Consider the following 21,745-nt stretch of genomic DNA (forward strand, 5'->3'; position numbering starts at 1 on the left):
ACACATATACGTGTGCACGCATGCAAACGCGCGCGCGGCGGGGCGTATAGCTGCGTATTAAATTTCGGATAATACCGAAGGAACGTCCGTTCGCGGGGTAATTAATGTGCCTCCGGGGATCCGGTCAAGGAAACGGAGGGAGCAGTCACGGACGAAGGAAAACGGCAACGAAATGGAAGGAGAAGGGGCCCAACCTCGGATTGGTTTTCTCACAGTGAGAGAACAGTCCGTCCCGTACCCGAAAACCGGACATCTGGACACAGGACAGCTGCGCCGACCACAACAGGGTCGTGTCGCGGAAGGCAGGGTTTCACGGGGGTGAAAACCGTGCGCGCCGCACCGATATGCCACCCCGTAGTGTGCATACCTATGAGCACCGCACACCATGGGCACGTAAGTCCTTCGAGCAAATCGTCGATGCGGGGAATGTGGATTCGCGTCGAGGATCCCCGAAATCACCGAGCGCGACGCGTACGGGACTTTCCCCCTTATTGTCGCGCCACGGAAGCGCCCCGTGTCTTTTCCCATTTCAGGGGTATATACGCGAGGAGATCGACCAAATATCCGTGTGACCCGATCCGGAAATCGGTGAGGCTTTATTGACTGGACAGGGAATAGGGAATATCGATACGCGTTCAAAAGATAGGCGGCTGTCTTTGTTGTCTTTCCATTCCTTCTTATCCATATTTGCATTACATAAACTCGTTGATAATCTTGATGAACTTGAACTTTGAACTTCAATGATCTTATCATAAAATTTAAATTGTTGAGAAAATTCTTAAGAGGGAAAAAGAGACGGCATATTTAGTGGCAAGTATAAGATAATATAATATTCATATCGATATGTGTTTTTTTATTATATTAACTTTCTGAATTTTCTTTCGCTTTTAACAAAAACGACATTTTATTTTGGAATATCGAAGAATAAGCGAAATTGGCGACATTCAAGGCGAAGATAAAACATCTCGATATCCGCCGGTGAAGTAAAAATATGATGGAATCGTACGTCTTCCGAGAGGAAAAGAACGCTTTCTCGAAAAGAATCCGGGAGAATCCGAAATCCGACACGAACTAACACGTGGTCGCCGAGTAAAGTGGCACTCGGCACTTCGCCCCAGGCTTTCCGGACCCCTTCGAGTGCCACCCACCCGTGCTTTCATCGCAATACGGGGCTATACTTTCTCGCCCCTGCTTGCCACTTGTCCACCCGCGCAGGGAGGATGCAAGGTGTTTCTCTCCACTTCACTAGCTACCTGTCGATGGCGGAAACGATCTGAACGAGGATCATTTTCCATCGATCAGTATCTCTGATTTTTATCATAATTCTCGATAATCGCAAGAAGAAAAAAGTTTATCGTTAAAATTATTTTTATAAATTATTAAATTGATACAAAAGATTTTTTATATTCGTAAATAAAATTGAAAACAAAAATTAGCAGAATTGAAGTATTGCTTTTGTAAGTTTCAGTATGCTCTCTTTTTCATCCAGAATGTAATATTTAAATCCCGTTCAAAATAATTATAATTATAATTTTTTAGTTCTATTTCTATTTAATACAAAGTTAGAAAAATAACAAATTTTGTAGCAATTTAATAAATATTAATGTTAAAACTTATTACTCATTACAATTTTATTGTTGTATTTGAAAAAATTTCTTCCTTTAATTAGAAATTTTTGATAAAATATCTTTTAAAAATTTAATAGTCTATCTTAAAACTATCAAGTTAATCTAGAAATTAATTGCAAAGATAATAAATTGGATTAGAAAACATATTTATTGTAGTCAAAAAAATTTTATTTTACATACATTAGCATACATTTTATTTATGTTACAAATGTGATTTTATGTAATAATAACCAATAAAACAAAATCTATTTTTACATAGCATATATTACTTTCTTTCATATATTTTGCATATTAATAAAATATCATACATGTAAGTTAAATAATACATTTAAATTGAGCTCTCTCTCTCTCTCTCTCTCTCTCTCTCTCTCTCTCATCGTGATACACGTTTCGTTACACTCTAGTTTAAATATCCTATAAATTTCAGACGTTAACCCATATGTTAACTCGTACGTTGAACGCAATAGCTGATATAGCATTTCGAATCAGGTATCAACTACTTCGTCGTGAGTCTGAACAGGTATTTGTCGAACAGAAACATTGCGCAGCGTTTTGTTCGAAAACAGCACGGACCAGTATTTCCTCGCGAAGTTCCCACCCTAAAAGGTGGACAGTGTCCAGCTCGTAAGGACTAGGGCAATTACGGGAGCAAGCTCCGGGAGGAGCGGGCGAAAGTCCCGCGACGAGGAAACTAGTTTTCTCTAGGAGAAGCGTCCCGGAAGCGATAGGCAATACGTTCTTGTACCCCTGCGTACGGTTCGGCGAAACTCGCTTTTGGATTTTGATTATCAAGAAAACTCGATCCCGATCCCGATCCCGGTCCCCGTTCCGGACCCCGAATCCCTGGGATTCCCGCGGAGAGAAACGTGTAACGTGTCACGGCCCGGCCGAGAAAGTCACCGAAAACCCTGTTAAGGTCACAGGGTTGGTCCGGGGTCACAAACGGCTGTTTCTGCCAGTTTGGCGCTCTTGGTCGAACGACTATCTTCGCTCTCGATGAAGATGGGGACAATCGCATCGGCCGATGTGTGTATTCTGATATATCACAGGAAAATTGAAGATATTTAATGTGAGAGTAATTTAATAGTGGTTCAACTTTTCAATAATTTAAAAAGATCTCAATATACAACGAAAATAAATTTAATCTTTTTTTAAAGGGGGAAGAGATAAAATATTATATAGCACTAAGCTTTTAAGGGATAATAAATATCGTTCTAGTTATTACAATTAATTAAATAAATTAAAGAGTAATGAAAGCGGAAATGGTGTCTATTATGTTATTAAATCTTGTAATCACTTTCAATAAATAAATAATAAAAGTTAATGGATTAAAAGCAAGAATAAATTATAATTATAATTTGTATAAATGTAATGTAAAAGATTGTAATACTAATGGGATCTATGTTACTTATTGTCTTTCTTTTTAAATCCTTAAATTGACAAGGACGACAATTAATTTGTTATCTTGTTAATTATTCACTCACTTATTCTTCGTGAGAAATTTTCTTTCTAAATTCGAAGATTTTAAATCGATCGTCAATTACGTCACTTTGTGCATAGAAATATATAAAAGCATATTACTCACGAGATGAATTAGTAACCGCTGTTTTCCTCGCAATTAACAAGGATAGATGAAATTAACAAGGACGGTGATAACACTTATGTGGAATACAATCTTGTTTCGAATACAATAACAAATCGTGGGAGTAGTGCGAGTGTAGCTTCGTTCGATTAAATGTTCTTTTGCGTGCTCGATGTTTCCATGCGCGACGCTTACGTAAAGAGATCAGTGTAAAAAGACGCGAGCAAAATTTTCTGCCCTCGCTCGCTTCTTATCGCGTTAATTATGAACATCGTAACATGTCATTGGCGCTGTCGCGTTTAAGCGCTTGTTGACGCACTGAAGCGTTCTTTCTATCGCGTCTTCGATTATCGCCGTTACTTTCGTAAGCGAATATTTTCAATTTACGTGAAAACCGATCGACTGTGTCTACTTCGTTCTAGATCCGTTTCAGTATTTATGACAATAAGTTAAATGCACGTATACACAAACGTGTAACGCATAAACATGAAATTCTAAAGGTAAACTGAAACAAAAAACATTGTACGAATATATATGAATAGTTTCGCTTACAAGTTATAAGCTATTATATTCCAACAGTTATTAACAATAAACAACTGATATTTAATAAAGTTTGTTTAAACTACTGTCAGACATTTTATTGAAATATATTCTGTATAGATTTTGAATTGTTATTAATTTTTAATAATTGTCATACTGTTATTAAAAATCTCAAATATGTAATAGATTATATTAACATATCAAAATTAAATAATTTTATTTTTTAAGCTATCTTAAATATTTTATTAAAAAATATTGATAAATAATAATCTTAAAAAATGAATAATCCTTAAAGCTATTCAAAAATATTTTAAAGCCTGAGAGAATTTAAATTAAACATAATCATTAATTTACTAAGCGCAATCTTTAATTGCTTTTGAAATGTTGTTTTCATTAAAACGTAAATAGCACATGACAATAGTTCGATGATATTTATGAATTTTAATCTTTCTTTAATTGACGGTTTTTATCTCATTTTATCTCAGAAAAAGATGAAAGGGAGAGAGAGAGAGAGAGACGAAAAATTAACCCAGAGGATCGAAGTTAATCAATACAGCCAATATGCAACTTAAAATGCAAAATATTATGAAAGCGTGGATGCGCAATTTAATTATATTCCCGCAGATATCAGTGCTTATCAATTTCTGTTGGTCGACATTAAATGTGATGCAATTCAGCAGCTAAGCGACAAGCCACGCTTGCGAAACGACCCGATCTTGTATTCGCGAAGGTCCCGGGCCGCCGTTTCTCGTCTTGCCGCGATTTAATCTTAAGGACGGCGCATTGTCATTCATCGCGCGCCATATCGTCCTTCGTGCCGGAACGAACGACTTCGAATTCGAGAGTCCCGGGGATATAGAAACGGCCGTTGTCTCGAACCTAATGTCGCGGAAGAGAATGGGGACGCGGTGCGGTTGAAAAGGAGAGGAAAACGGGAATCGGAGTCGGATCGTGGGAGTGTATCGTTTCCTATTTAGCGTCGCGGTCGAAACTTTTAAGGGACGGCCTTCTCCTTCCTTTATTGTCGGAAACCGAATGTCTGTGGGGTAAGAAGGAAAAGAGAAGGGAGAGAGAAGCAGCGGGGGCGAGAAGGAAAGGAAACGTCCTTGTGACCGGTGGAGTTGCGTTGAGGTCTCGTCAATGGTCACTCGTGGTTACCCTTCGGCCAAACGGACACGATGTTTGTTTGTTCCGTTCTGAGTGTCACAACACACCCACTACTGACCGCAGCGGGGTGCTAACTAGCGTTATGTACTTGCCTAGGAACCCCCGTTAGATTTCCGACAAAACGGGTAACCGCACAAACGGGAACCCTCAGATGCAACAAGACGGTTCGTGTCAGTTAAAGAATTGCGTGTCAATATAGAAAGGTATATTCATGGCACATTATAGATGGAATTCTGATCAATAAATAAAATGTGCTAATTATAGTTGTATAAGCAATATTATTTATTATAGGCATGTAAATAGAAATTACATGAGTGTAAAAAGTTTAATTTTAATATAATTTAGAAAAATAACTTGCTAGTGATAAACACATAATTAACACTTTACTAACTAAACTAAACTAAAAAAATTTAAGCAATTTATTTTAACATAATATTTAGGAGTGATACAGAAAAGAAATATTTTATTCTGAAAGACAGTTTGCTCTGAAAATAAGAATGTACTTAATTATCACAATTTAATAATAATGATTTCATAGTAAAATATAAATATCTTTGTGAAAATTGAAGAATAACTGCAATATCTAGTTCTATGTACATTTGAATATTTTAGATGAACGCATGATCGCCTTTTGATCACCGCCTTGGATGCTTTTAAAAGTTAAATTTATACATTCGTTATGTCAGCTATTTGAGGAGATATACGTTGCGATCTCGCCATTTTATTAATCAAATCGGTGCTTCGGTGTTTCCGGGCCGTTGATCGCGTCGCCGTTCGTAAAGTCGCAGGCTGATCACATACTCCTTCCGTTCCGGCGGCTCGTCTCGCGCGCGGAATTTTATTTGCGTCCTAGCGAGATTTACTGCCCCGTGCGACAGGATATGGGAACCTTCGGCTCCGATCTCAGGGTCCGGCTGCGTAAACTTTCGGGAGAAGCGAGAGCTCTCCTCAAGAGCTGCGTGTTCCCCTCGGTACCTCCCCGTCTTCCCCCTGACTCATGCTTGCGGACTTACGTGTGGTGTCCGTCCCCTCGGACACGGTTCATAAACATTTTAAACAAAATTCAGGAAAATCTGAATTCATGCTGCGGCAAGGGTCGGTAGCTGGGAAGAAAGAGGAGAAGATAGACGAGAACCGATTTATACATATGTATATCGCGAGGCGATGTCCTTACACTTTCATAGGTGGCTACGTATTATGTGCGTTTCTGAAAGAGAAAGACACTAAACCCCATACACTTCGGACTTCGACGCTCAAGAGCGACCGTGTGCGGTCGGCAACTTTGTAGGATTCATTTCCGCTTTATGTTTCCGCAGACATTTGTGCATATGGAAAATTCTTGTGGCCAAATTTTGAGCGAAAGTCAATGATCGTTGCGGTATGTTAATTTCCATATAGATTATGTTACACGTGCGACACTTATTTTCTTATTCTTTGTGCAACAATTGAACATTTTTATGTTAATATTAGGTATGCGGAAAAAGAAGTGGAGAAATAGAAAGATATGATAACATTTTATTTATCTCAGAATAATATAGAAGATTAATATTATTCTGAAAAAATATTATTTTTTCCAATTTGGTGAAATAGAATTTTGATTTAATTTTAATCGAAAACAATATATATATATATATATATATATAGAAAAGTGAAACATTTATTTATTCTGTAACAATGCAAAACATATTTAATGAATAATTTAATAAATAATATAAATTAATAAATATAATATTCTTTTATTATTTGCAATGTCTATTGAGGTTTAAGATAATATTTGAGCACATAAATAGCTAGATAAACAGTTTTTGCATTGTCAATATCGTTCATTCCCTCTATTTCTATGTTTTTCATTCTTTGATACCAGGAATGAAATAAAGCCACGGTTCGTGAGTTTTTAATACATTTATCGACATCCGACAGTTATTTATGTCCACACGTGACAAGTATTTCAGTTTGTCCAATGGAGGGTCCAGGTCTCGGCTTTTGCCCTGAACTTTGGATCAATAGCTTAAAGCTTAATACTAAAATTTTGCTTTAAACCGATCCAATTCGCGTAAATTCATGCGTGATTTTATTTTTATTGTAATCTCTCTAAAAAAATAATTTATCAGCAAATTTTAAAAAAACAAAACTTATCTATTTTATTACTAAAAATTTCTTATAGTAAAAACATACATGATTTTGGAATTGGTTTATATTTTAAAGATAGATTTTAGAAAGTCGTATGAAAAGCATCGATGAAAAAATAAATCGCAAATGATGACAGTAATTCTGTCGTTCGCGTCGCATGAATACCGCAGTGATTGCCATCGTGTGCCGTAGAGTGCAAAATATAATTTATTCGCGGGACATCGCGTCCGCGGGATTCCTAGCGATTCCTCAGATTGATATTCTCGGCGTTCCTACTCGAGGTGCTACCCAATAATGGAGTATTGTTTTATTAATTTTGTCAAGAGAGAGCGGAGGAGAGAGAATACATACTATCTTGAAATCTATTTAAATCATGTATTATGGAAATGGATTCAGCATCCATGGATTTATGATTTTTTATTTTGTTAATTGTTTATTTATTTTACCAATGCTTAGATCTTAACAATTTCTTGCAAATGATTTATAGAATGTATCAAGAATGTATACATGATTAATTGTATCAGTTGTAATTAATTGGAGAACAATACTATTCTTATAGCATAGTTTTTTTATTTGGATTTATAGCATAAGATAAGGGATAAAAGGACACAGAAACGCATGCCGCAAATAAAATGTCTCTCAGAGATTTTTCTTCGAGCGACGTGTTTCGTGGTAACAAATGCTCAAACTGGGGGAACGAAAGAAAGTGGAGATGGATTTCATCGACGTGCTCGGAAATACGTCAGGTCTGGTCTTCGCGTTATAATGACCAATAAAATGAAACCATAATCGATTTCTCGCCAATCGAACTGCGCCCCGGTATAGTCAATTTGCCTCCGGTTAAGTGGTTTACATCCGGCCAACACGCTGTCGTAAAATCGTTTACATTGCGCTGCTTAGGCTTCTTACGCCGATTTATGCCTCGCGGGGCTCCACTTCGTTCATTCGTTCGTTCTTGTGTGTCCGCGCACAAGTGCGCACCATCGAGATCTCGTTACCGAGCAGTACGTTAGTACGAGCGTTGCGCGCGCGTACCGATTGACGTCGTTATTTACCTTGCTCATTTGCTAATGTCTACCGCTAACGTATTGCTATCCTTTGCGCCGCATGAATTTATAGATCGCCATTACTCCGGCAACTTTTTTCTGTTCCCGATCATCGACAAGCGGAGTTCTATTTGCGCTGCGATTTGCTTTGCTTCTCTCTTCGGTACAATGGTCATGAAATCAGCAGATGAATTTATAGTTATATTAGCGAAAATTATTTTCCGTTCATCATTTAGCTGATTTCTCTTAATTGAGCTTCATGTAATTTTGAGTGAATTATAGGTAGCCATAATTATATTTGATATTATGTTCTTAAATATGTATAATAGCCTCATTTTTGAAACCCACAAGTTAAATTATTATCCCCGAATTTTGTATGTATTGCTTTTAATTATTTCCAATTTTACACACACACACACACACACACACACACACACACACACACACACACACACACACACTGTTATTTTTATTTCATGAAAATACAGTAGAATTGATATATGAGATATTTTGCCTATACGAATTTTTATCCTGAGTTTATCCAGCGAATGTGAGAGACGTCACAGCTCAGAGCTAACCGTTTTAGATAAAATTACCTTTCGACTGTTGGAAATGTGCCGACACTGGCTTTACATCGTCGTAAGTTTCAAGTATGTCAGCACCGGCAGCGCATTCGTGCGTTTTCCACGTCGGAAAGCAACTGAGACTCTAGCGCATTGTCGAGCCGGTCGCACGGCTGCTTTTCGTGAATTTACAACGCGAGTGGAGTCGAGTAAAATGCTATGTGCGACGTTTCCCTTGTTCATTGTCGCGCGAGAGGTTCGCTCGTCCTCCTAAAATTATACAGCGGCAATAAAATCGCACGCGAATAATTTTGAGTATACCGCCGGATTTGAGTCTCACCATAAACGTAAGCTGTGTAATGTTAGGCATAAGGCGTCATCGTGATGTCGTGAGATTCAAGAAGAAAATTGACTTAGGACTTGTCAGAGAACCAACTATCATTTTTTACTTTATTCAAAATAAATATTTTATATATTTGTTTATATATTTGTTCTTTTAAACTTATAATTATCTGATATTGATAAAAAGATTGATGTGAATTAAATTATAATCAACTATCAATCAATTATATTAATAAAAATATATGAAGTGTCGTCAGATGCACCGTAAAACTATAATATTAAAGAAAAAACATTTTTCATTAAAAAAAAAATAACAAGATTAATCTAAAACTAATTATGAAAAATGAATGCTTCGAAACTTCCATTTAAATTTCTTTCAAATTCTTTAAACGATTTTTGTTTAAAATATTGTTTCGCAATTTTGATCAAATAACAGTCACAATCAGAATTCTGTATTTTGTCTAACGTGTTTTTATATCTGTGATTATTGCGAGAAGAGGTTCTCGAAAATGTCGAGTGATGGATGTACCAAGTAGCCAAGCATTCGTCGATGCTGTGGGAACTCGGTCTCGGATTCCAATGGGTGTTTTATTGCGCGCATATGTCGGCGAATTGATCCGCTCGGTCGTAAAGCAAATGACGTTGCGAAAGGAGAAAGGTACTCCCCTATTATTTTATGAAATGAAATCATTAACGTTGTAGCCACTGGAGCCTGTAATTGGGACGACCATAAGATTGTAAGAACAAGCGCGCGTAGAAGCGATGGATCGATTACGAGGTAGCTTTAGTATTATTTCCGTGATATTCCGTCGCATAAAACAGCTACTTTATCTGTTTGGTAAATACACGAGTATGCAGTTACCGTATCAAATCCATTGCATTGTAATTGCTATTGAATTCCAATGTGAACTTTATTTTATTAAATAATATTGCAAGTCGAGACTTTAGATGTTCAAGAAATCACAGTATCTTATATAAATTTTTTTTAGGTTGTTAAATGTTTTATTTTAAATTTTAAATATAGTATGTTAAGTAAAAATTAAAAAGTATTAATAGAACTATTTACTTCCTTTGTAATTTTTTACAAATTTATCTTGAAGATAATTTGTAAATTTATCGACTCGATTTTAACTTTCAAATATTTTACAATTTTGCCAGTTAATCATAATTACAGTTTATTAACATAGAATAAAACGTCATAATTCACGTACGCTCAATCAAACATTACATCCCTTTTCACCCGCGAAGATAGAAGTACGACGTCGAAATCGTCGTATCGGGGATGTCGCTGACGATCGGGGGTGCAAAGTAACGCCGGCAGGATGCCGAGGGCGAAAGCCCCCCCGGACGAGGGGCCACATTGAACTCGTTACAAAGTACTCGATCGGCTTTTAATAATACACTTCCACCGCGCCCGATCGCGCGCACGAGAGCGTTCGCGAATAGCGCGACAAGCGGCTGCGACTCTCCTCTTGCGGCCGCGCGCTCGTCACCGTAGCAACGCGACATCGTCCTCGGGGTTTGGGGCATTGTGACGGGTCTCACCCCCCCCCCCCCGCGCGCGAGACACCCGCGCCATCGCGCCTCGCGCGTTGCCACATCCTGCGGGGACACGCTGCCAGGGATGCGCCGCGGCAGAAGGTCTGAAGTGGCTCGTCGTTTCCTCCCCGTCGTTGTTGAGAGGCGACCGAGCGAGCCTCGATAAACTCGCTCAGAACTCGCTCGGCGAAGACGAGTTTGCGCGCGTGCCCGCGCGTGCACGCGCGGGGTAGATCACGACCGATGCGACGAGAGACGGAGACGAGGGGTTCGTCGAGAGACTGCGGATAATCGAGGTCTGCTCCGGCAACGGGGTGGTGTACGCCACCCTCATCGTCGCGCCGCGCCGCGCCGCGCCGCGCCGCGACGACACATTGATGGCAAGCAACCGACCGAGGACGGATTAATTCTGCCGGATTAGCGGCTTTGCGTCGAATTAGGCACTGTTACCGGCTAATAAAATCATCGAGACGCGCCTCCCCGATGCGAGCGTTCGCTGGGTGGGAAACTCGCTTTCGCCGAGCTATGTCGTCGTCTATAGGGAAGCATTGTAGCGATCAGCATCTTGTCGACGCCGGAGATTTTATTCTAGTCTGATTTAATCATATTATCGAAAGAGGGGCAATAGAAAGCTTCCCTTTTCCTTCGCTTGCGTGTGCGGGATGTCTTGTACAGTTGGCGTCATCACTTCAGAACAATGTCTTATTAATTCAATCTTTTAGAAAATGTTACATATGCATTTTATTGATGTGGAAAAAATATTAAATAGAAGAGATGACAACCAAGCTTAATAAAATAATAATATTGTCTAAATTTATTATTATTTCATTTACATATAAATGCAATCTTGGTCTCGATATATATATAATAATCGAAATATAATCTTATGTTTTAATCAAAATTTGATTTTAATCAGTTGTATTGATAAAAATAAAAGATAATTATATGTATTAAACAGAAACACAATAGAACAGATAAAATATTAATTATATGAGTAACAAAATTATTTTTAAAAATTAACAAAAACAAAAATTAACAAATGATGCAAATACATATTATCGGAAGTTATAGTAACATATAAAGTAACATATAAAGTATAAGTAACATATAAAGATTTCTGTTCGAAACCAGGGTTCGTTCCGCGGTTAATTAAAGTATCACGACAGGGCGTTTACAAACGAGCCGGGACGTGTTTCACGACAAAAGGTGGAAGAATCTCCCTTCGTGCGCGTTCACTTTGAACCAATATCAAACCCGGAGAGAGGACCCGGAAGGGCGGCTCGCGGAATCGAGGGTTCGACTCGCGCACTCGTTGTTCGTGGCATATCGAGGGAAAGCATCCGAGCAGAGTCGGATTAATTCTGCCAGATTAACGCCTTTGCCGACCCGATCTCTCGGCAGGCCAATATACGGGAGTCGGTAAGATTTCTGCTCTTACGCGCGTTCTCTTTTCGAGCGGGAGATTTTCCTCGAATTAACGACGATGTTGGCTACCCGTTTCTAGCTATTATCGGTTGCCGACCGTCCTATTATCGAGCCCAATTAGTGAGATATTACGTATTCCTCGTCATTACGTTTCCACTCTGCTGCATGACGCGCGGTCTCGCTTTGATGAATCCAACCTATTAGCTGAAGGATATTCTTTTTTTTTTTTCATCGAGAACTATTCGCAGGATAGGACTGATGTAACATGATCCATCAAGCAACTTTTTACTTTTAGTAGCCTTTCTGAATATCGTGTTACATTATGAAAGAAACAGAAGAGAAAAAGAGACAGAGACAACTCTATGTTTAAAGAACATAGAGTTTAAACTGTTTAAATACGGTCTATTTTCGAAACTAATTTAATGTCGTTGAAAATGATTATAAATATTATGAATTTTATGTATATTTTATTCAAAAGTGACTTTGTTATTTTATTACTAAAGTTTAAAGTATTAGTTGAAAGATATATTTATTATATTTGCAAATAAAAATATTTATAAGGTTAATAATAAATTTTAATACGATAATCAATTTCTTCATATTTTCTACTCAAAATATTATCTTCTTATTCGTATTGCAGAAATAATTATTAAATTTAAAGAAGTTTATATAAAATATAAGTAAATTTTAATAAATTACTTTAATAAATTGTTACTAAGCTATATACTTTACTATTACTTAACTGTAACTGTTTGTTCGGGATGTAATCGACAAGAAGCCAATCTTTGAAATTCGAGACATCAACGAAAGAAGGTATTGGTCTGTCACGAATTGCTCATCGATTGAAAATCATTTGGGGTTGAGGGTCGGGTGCAATTAGAGCGAGACCAATCCTCGTCGAAGATAAGCGAGGGTCCCAAATCGTCATGCCGGCGGTCGACTATCCCACGACGATCCGCGAGAAATTTTTTCGTTCTTCGGACCGCTCTTCGGTTCGCGTGACATTGCGGATCTCTGAACGAGCTTTACAGCCGTTTTTGCCACGGGTTCGAGTAAGAGCTGGCCTGGCCGATTTTCCAGCCGATGATTTGACGGCAACTCTATTACCGCGTTCCGTCAAGCTTTAAAAACTGGCGCACATACGGTCCTCTTTTTTACCCTCAACTTCGACCGTGCGGTCGAAGGCACGGGAGTGAGAGAGAGAGAGAGAGAGAGAGAGAGAGAGAGAGAGAGAGAGGGGGGGGGGCAGGGCGAAAAAGCAAAATTAAACGAGTGAGCGAAGCTTATTTAGAGTTTAAATTAAAAGAAATGAAAAATATAAGGTTATATAATTAACAGGTGATAAAAAGAACAAATGGTTGGATGGTAACGTGAGAAGTAGATATACCGATGACAATAGATGAAGATTTCACCACGAGCCGCACTCTTTAGACATCGCGAAAAATGGAACAATATCGAAATGTCGACAAATATGGAAAAGGCCGAACTGAAGGAAACAGGAAAAAGATGCGTATAGAAGAGCACGTTGGAAGGACGTACGCACGCGCACGAACGCACTCACGCATGCCAGCGAAAAGGAACCGGCGGAGAGGAGGGCCTCGTTTTTCATTTCTTTCCACAAGCGCGACGGACAAAGGCCATTGTGGAGGATCCCATTGTGGAGGATTTTAACGTATGCACGCACGTATACATACAATACATATGCACTTAGCCGGCGCGACTCTGTGAACGCGTGCGTGCTCACTCTCGTTCTCGCGCGGCCAGCGGAATACGCACGTGCGTATGGATACGGATGTGCATGTGCATGTGCATGTGCACCCGACCATCGAGGAATCCGAGCTGCTGACCTCCCGGGTGACACGTTGCATATTTATACCAGGAAACGATCGGTCGTCACGTGCACACGACGGTTACTGCTCGCGCCGATAGATCTGTATCTGACTAACAGAAGAGCACAAGTCCGAAAAATAATTTTTCCGTGGAGAAATCTGAAAACGTAACAAATTTTCTACACGCGAAACTTTATTTTGAGGATAAAATGAATCGGGAAATATCCGCATATATATGGATACCAGGCAGAAATTTAATTATAAAATTTGATACAAATTAAATTTAATAATTAAATTTAATGTTTAAATTATTTTTATTAAATATATATATATATATATATTTTTTTTAGATTGCATATATAATTTGTAGGGCAATATAGATTTTTCGAGTCTTGTTACTCCAATTTTTTTTAGAATTGCATTAGGAAACTCAAATCCAATAAACTGATTTTATTTTATAGCTTATACAACATATAACTTCTTGACTATGATACAAATAATGTTAATAGAATATGTTTTACATACGTCTTCCCTTTTTCGATTTATCTTCGATCGGGGGAAATCGAGAGCCGTGTCAGGCCCGAAAATGAGGCGTGATCGGATATCGCGAATACGGTCAGGTTGCGTCGCGTCTCGGCGATGCTTATTGTTGCACATCATCAAGAAATCTGAGGAGGAGAATGACGTCGCGATTTCGTTTGTGAGAAGTCGACGAGCGACTACGCGAACAGTATCGTTCAACTTGGCGTCGAACCGTGGCGCGAGTCAATAGAAGCGCATGATGCTCAAACCGACCTGTAGATAGCAACAAACGATAGGGATTAAAGTGGACGACAGTTTCTACGATCTTTCCCACGGATCGTTGCTCATCTCGAAAGCACTTCGCGATCGATGCTATTTGTGTGGCAAATAGTACTTGGCAACTAATAGAGTTTCAAATGAATATTATCGCGCTGGATATAGAAAGGATCGATTAAGGCAAATATTCATAGCGTCAAGTTTCGACGAATTTTATAATAAATTCTGAATTATTTAGATTTCATAAATTCAAATTTTTCATTGAAACTTGGCATCGCGTGCGTGGGATTCTTGTGATATTTTATAAAAACAACCTGATTAATAATTTAATTAAACATTTGGGAAACATATATCATTAAAAAGGATTAATATCTAGAAAATTTTCAAGAAATCTAATGATAAATATTTTAATATTTGTGTTAATAAATATCTACAACGGTTACGCTAAGTGTATATTGTAATGCATACTATATAGAATTTATACAACGGTGAAAATATAAATAGATTTCTCGCAAAGTCATACTTTTTTAACTCAATTAGAATAGATAGTAATATAATATCATTACATATAAATTTTCCTTCTCTATGTATCTCTATTATGTAATATTATTCAGAATGAGTTGAAATTGTCAACGCACAATTTTCCCGATATTGCACGAATTATTAGTCATTTTATATTATTATTGCAAAATCTATTAATACATTTTATTCATTATTTTTCGTTTGTTACGCGAGATGACTCGATAAGAGTCAACCGCAATCACGATAGCATCTGACCGTCAGTATCAGTGCAAAGTAAGCGTCGGTCTTGTTCGTCGAGGAGGATCCTGTGCGCGCTTAACAAGGAACGCTATCACGGTTCTACGAAGATGGGCAGGCATGGACACCACCGGGTTCGGCTGGTGCTATCAATGACGCTTAGCAACGCGGAAGCCATTAGCCATATGGCATATGGCATGCTGTACCGTACGTACACACTATGGCCACGACGTACCTCGCATTGCAGTACGTCCGTATGTCCATCAGTGGTGCGCGAGTTGTGCACATTGCTCCGAGCTGCGCGCGATTGCACGCGGGGAACTAGGATGAAGGGAAAGAAGAGGGAAGACCGCTGGCGAGGGAAAAGCGCGCACTTCTCGAGAAACCCGCAGTCTCACCTTCCTCCACGTTGCTTTCGCGAGATAAAGCCGAGGACGCGGATATACGCGCGTACAGCTGGTATACAGAATGCCCACGATCGTTTGCAATTTCCTTCCGCGGCTTGAATCTCGCGCGTGGATAAATAAGAAGAGAAAATATTCTTGAGAACATATCTCAAGGAATCTAATAACAAGTTAGATTATATGTAATTCTTGGTGTGCTGCAAAGTTTACATTCTATATGTTTTATAAATAACTATGTATCTCTAGCGATGATTTAGCAGTCTGATACGACGATACTTTGAAAATAATTTGCCACACGTAAATATGGAGAAACTTTTATCATCGAACGAGGATAAACTTAAAGTTTGAATATATTTGATATTATAATATTGAGAGATGTTCCATTACGACTTCCAAGATAAAAAGATGATTTTTCCTTGGAAATCACGAAATCGTACGATTCTAGGGCACCCGGATTAATATTCCGACATTAATCAGCGTCCTAATTAATTTACTCGCTATGACACGGAGGGCTCCCCTAATTAGCCATGCCCGAGTCTCGCCGGTGTCGAAATCTTGCACCGTAGGCTCTTACACTATCGTCGTCATCGTCGTTGTCGTCATGGTCGTCGTCGACTTTCTCGTTACCATCGTCGTCATTGTCGTCGTCGGCAGTTTGCCAATTTGTAAACTCGAAACTGGGAAAACATGGGACCTTCATTTATAATAGTACGGTTTCACGGTTTGCGCTAACACGGGTCCGAGTTGGGATTTAAATTCGCTGTTGCGGTATCAACTTCGCGAATTTTATCACAAAAGGGGAGAAAGACCGATCGTCACGATGCATTTAGTTTCTACACATTATCTCATATACAAGATTAATCGCGCACATTTGCATCGAAATATATTCCGTGAGAAAGTTCCGGCATGCACGTTATTCTATATCTAATTAATCTTCTTTGCATTGCGTAATTTTTTTACCTTTTCATTCAAGTTGCTAAAAATTTAATTATATACAATAAATTACATACATAAGAGAGAGGAGTCGTACGTTCACGCACGAGATAAAATATATAAGTTAGGTACTTTCACTAACTCTCCTCACAAAGTTCAAAGTGAGAAAAGTACAATATATCTAATGGTTACTGTACTGGACATATTGTAATCTTAATATAAATTATTTCGCTTCTATCTACCGATCAATTATTTAAAATACCGTGCGATTTCGGCGCGTACAGTCGCAGCAAATAACAGTTTGTCTTTGCGCCGCCCCGATTTCGCCCGCAAGGATTGTACGTTTCGTCGTAAAACATCGTCGCCTAGCATACGCACGATGCACTCCACGATGTTGCAACACGGAAATGGACGTCGAGCAGTCGTAAATTCCCCCATTCCCATCGTTCGTCCGCGACTTTTGTCCGGGTGATAGTATAATAGCATAAATAGCTCGTCCGGTACGTTGCATCGCGCGCATAAGACAAAGTGTTAAGATCCAGGGGTAGACTCGGGGCGCACAAAAAGGCCCTATTAATTATGACAGGTTGATGTACGAGCCGTGCACACGGACCCAAGCGAATGAATTCGATCCTGGCGATCCTGAAAGAGAGAGGGAGAAAGAGAAAGAGATAAAGAAGAACCGGCCGCTCGGCTCTCGTCTCCTTGCGCAAGGATCATGGTCCTTTTAAATCTACTCCTCCCGAGCTTGCCCGGGATATCCATTCTCTGTAACGTTAGACGCTTATCTAACGCCAATAAAATCATTGCCGCTCATGTGATATTCGTATAATGTTACGTAAAGATTTCGTAATATTTATTATTGATGTGTGTGCCATCCCTGATTTATGCAAAAAGGCTATAATATAATTAAACATTTCTCTCAAGCTCTGCTAAGACGGAACGAGATTGTTTTAGTTTAGAGAAAAAAAAGTAGAGTCGCTTAAAATTTACAAGAATTATAGACTCAATTAATTGATCGTATAATAAACATTGACTATTATGTGAAATAAATTACGTAATATAAATATGAACAAATATTTTTTAAAAACTTTTCGACACTCTTATAGATATTTTACAAAATATTTATTAACAACATTAATTATGAAGATAATCTTTCTTCTTTATTCTTATTTTAATTACAATTTTATTTATATTAAATTTTTTTATCTCCTTTATTAAGGATAATGAAACTTTGCTTTGAAAACTATATAAGATGACGGATCGTATCGGATATCTTAAAATCGCGGGATCAGCCGGTGGCTATTTCTTCGATAAGCATAAAGGCGATCTCTTGTTTCTTTCTTTCTTTCACTCTTTCTCCCGGCATGGCGTACTTATGGTAATCTAGCCGATGCGTTTTATCGACAATGGCAGAGCGGTACCGCAAGTATTAAAAGCCTCGCCTCCCCTGTCAACCCTTTCTTCGAGCCCTCGCTCCCGGGGGATGCACCCTATCATCGGTACACTCTCGGTCTCTCCCCGGGGAGACAATGATGCCCTCCCCCCGATTCATCCTCTTTTTCCCTCCTCTATTCTGCATCCCAACCATAGCTCTCCTCTTCCTGCTCTCGGATCTCAATCGCTCGCAAAAAATCTCATTTATCCATTGTGTTCCGCGTTACCCAGTGAAAGAAGAGCCGAGAAGAAAGGAGAGGGAGAGAGGGAAAGAGATCGGCGGAATAGAGCGAGGAAACTGGCTAAACAGAGAGAAAGAAAAGAGAAAAAGAAAGGGCGTATCTATTCTTGCTCTCGGTTTCTGGCTCGTGCAGGTTATGCACTCCGGTATTCTTGTAAGACATGTTTATTAAGGCGCATCCCCGTTTTCTCTCTCCTCCTTTCCCCTTTTCTTCTTTTGTTTTCATCGATCTTTGCCTCCTCGAATCGGAGGTCGCGCTGAATGGATTCCGGGGGTCGAAACGCGCGCGCGGTCCACAGGGATCGGATGACTTGCGTGTGCTTTTTATCCCGGGCTGACCCGTCGCGGGCTCCACCGAAAAGATCCCTTTGTTTTTTTCGAGCCAATGTCCCGCTTTCACCTGCGAGCTTCAGCGAGAATCGATTCCTCCGTGGTAGCATGAGGCGCTTAGGATGGACGGGAACGTGCACGGCACAACGCAAATCGGTCTTACCTCGTTACACATCCCGATCTCCCAGTAATCCTGTAATCGTCCCGGGATATCCATGGTCGTGCCTCCAGGCGTACCCAGATTTTCGTCGTGATCGATCCAGACTCTCTCGCGAGAGTAAAGCAATGAACAATTACTTGAAAAATTTATTTATTTAGATTTCTGCTTACATAAACACAGTTTATAAAAAGATCTTGTGTTAACAAATATTATATTTTTTTTTTATAACTTTTTAGTACAATATATTTTCTAATATTAAATGTGTCGAATTTGCTAATCAAACTTATTAAAATCCGACATAATAGAAGAACTATTTTTTTAAAGGTATGAAATTTAATTTTGCCAAAAATTGTTCACTTGGAATTTAAAAACTATCGACACGACATTGTCATATTTCAGAAAGATTTACTTCAATTTAATCGAAGAATCCTACGGGTATTCCGAAGTATACTCTGTATACACGCAAGATTGCGTGAATAATACGCATTGTCGATGTCACGGTGCGCGTTCGCGCATACGCGTATGCATGTCGAAGAGAGGCGGGGGTATAGAATGAGAGATAGAAAGAGAAAACCATAGATTGAAGTGGAGAGAAAACGAGAGAGAGAGAGAGAGAAAGAGAGAGAGAGAGAGAGAGAGAGAGAGAGAGAGAGAGAGAGAGAGGCGGGGAGGGAGAGAGAGAAAGAGAGAGAGAAACACAAGGAGGGGGATGACGAGTTTGGGCACAGGGTGCAAGTTTCAAAGCTACTCGTTCGTAGTACATTCGAGTGTAGGTGGCTCGGGGGTTGCAGAGATGCGAATGAACGGATTAAGGGATGATCCCCCGGCGCGGGAGAGGCGTCCGCCCTGTCGGCGACGTTAACAGGATTGACGATTAACGTGTGGGTGGTTAGTATGCAACCGTTTTCATTGTTGCCACCGTCAGTCGGGGCGTAGGCCTCTCACGGAAGCGACGAGAGCAACGAAATCGTCCCCTGGATATTTAACGGCCGGGAGAGATGCGGGAAAGAACGAGAGTGCGATAAAACGGTGGCGAAGATGGGCCCCGCAACTGGAGCATTATCGCGTACCGTTTCGTCACGTTGATCCGGGATTGGATTCTCGCGATCCTCCGATCAATATTTTCGCCTGGCTACTTCCGAAATGTACAGGAAAAAAAGAAATATCCCCTGTCGAAGTGGAATGTGCTTTGCTTACATGGTCGATGTCGAAAATGGTTGAGATTTTGTATTTAATAACGGATTTATTCTACGGATTTAGTCTACGTATTTCTCAAAGTTTAATGATTATTAGAATATCTATATTTATCACAACAATATAATATTGATATATGTGTTTTTTATTTCTCTTTTATTTTTATATTTCTGTGCTTATCTTCATAAGCCTAATTTTATTATTTTCTATCTTCCTTACGCTTCTTTCTTCGTGGGAAGTAATAATAGCAGAATTATCATTTTCAAATTAGACTTCATGTAAACATCAATTTTTTTCAAAAAATAAGCTACGATAAATAATTCTATTATGAGTAATATTCTACACTTACATTCTTACGAATTATCTATAAAATTATTATCTGTTTCTTCATTGTACACCTTTTCATTTCAACAGCCAACGAGTTATAAGTCGAGCTGTGCAATTTTCATACATTAAGAAGAAAACGCGAAGTCACCGAAAGGTAGTCACGAGATCGTTCGAGTGGAAACTGTGAGCCGGGCCATTCTTTCTTCTGTCTAGATATTGTTTCGGTTATGGGCGATTTTGGCCGGGCCTCAGGCCACTCCGCTGATTAATGCTTATGTAATTCATTGCGCGAGACGTTAAAGGCATAATCTCCGTGGTCTAACTGGCGGCCCCCGTTGTCCCCCTTCGAGCATATCAGTTACCGCGGACAGGTATATGCACAAGGCAACCCCATTGAGGCCCCACCTGGCGCGCCTGGACTGACCCGGGTTTTGTTTCTCACGCGCAACAAGGGGCACGGGCGCCATTGTTTGTACATAGCACGGAGTAATTACCTTTCGGGATCTCGTCGTCGCCGCTGTCGTTGTCTGTGCGGGGACTCACAACCCCCTTTCCTCTCTCGGCCCATGGACCCTTATTCTCCCTTCTTTCCTTTAAGGATAATCGATCTCGTTTGTGTTTCTGCCCTTATAATACTATCCGGCGAGAATCTCTCGACTTCGTTTTACTTAAGTTTACTGACTTTTAATAGATTGATTAGCTTACGAGTATGTATATGTGATTATTATCATATTAATTTTCCATCATATAAATGTAGTACAATGTAATCTTATAACAATTGCTGTTTGATAAAATGAGATAGAAAGATAAAATGATGCTATATCTAATATCCTTATGCAAATTGAAACTCGAGTTTTCATTCTTTCGTATTATGCATTACAGTTATAAATTTTAGTTGTACAATAATATGAACATTTATATAGTTCTTTAGATTTTTTAAATATAATTCAAACAGATTTAAATATATTTGTTAGACTTGAATATAATCCTATTGCTTTTTGTTATTCTTTAAATTGTATTTAAGTTGTATTTCTTCCAATTGTATTTCTGTATTTATCACGATATAATTTCCATTAATTGATATTATTAACAATTCGTACGTTTTAATATTTGAGCCTCAAAGGCATTTTTTCAATCAAGAGTTCTTCGCGCGATCGATCGAGGGAAGGAGGAAAAAGAGGATCCAGAGGCCTTTCAGAATATTCGCCATATCGAAGCAGCCTCAATAATCATCGGTGAAGCTGACGGTCAGCGGTCGGGCCGCCTATTCACGCGGTGTTACGCGGCCTTTCACGGATATCGGGTTGCCCATTAGCAACTAGAGAGGCTGTCCAGTAATTACGGCTTAATTAATCTCCTGGCCGTGCTCCT

General features: G+C 39.2%; 1 protein-coding gene and 2 long non-coding RNA genes across 3 annotated transcripts in view; 1 reads left to right on the forward strand and 2 right to left on the reverse strand.

Moving 5' to 3' along the window:
- Window positions 1-21,745, forward strand: part of svp (COUP transcription factor 2) — a 180,935-nt gene that overhangs the window by 28,354 nt on the left and 130,836 nt on the right. The gene's annotated exons all lie outside the window — the stretch shown is intronic.
- On the reverse strand, window positions 1,775-3,791 carry LOC105431447 (uncharacterized). Its single transcript, XR_968301.2, has 2 exons — window positions 3,214-3,791; window positions 1,775-2,663 (listed from the first exon to the last, which is right to left on the reverse strand). It is a non-coding gene; the product is annotated as an uncharacterized LOC105431447 (long non-coding RNA).
- On the reverse strand, window positions 11,325-14,620 carry LOC148934953 (uncharacterized). Its single transcript, XR_016140947.1, has 2 exons — window positions 14,317-14,620; window positions 11,325-13,899 (listed from the first exon to the last, which is right to left on the reverse strand). It is a non-coding gene; the product is annotated as an uncharacterized LOC148934953 (long non-coding RNA).

This window comes from Pogonomyrmex barbatus, unplaced genomic scaffold, assembly GCF_055798465.1.
Source record: "Pogonomyrmex barbatus isolate J1 unplaced genomic scaffold, ASM5579846v1 scaffold7, whole genome shotgun sequence".
In the NCBI taxonomy this organism is placed as follows: domain Eukaryota; kingdom Metazoa; phylum Arthropoda; class Insecta; order Hymenoptera; family Formicidae; genus Pogonomyrmex; species Pogonomyrmex barbatus.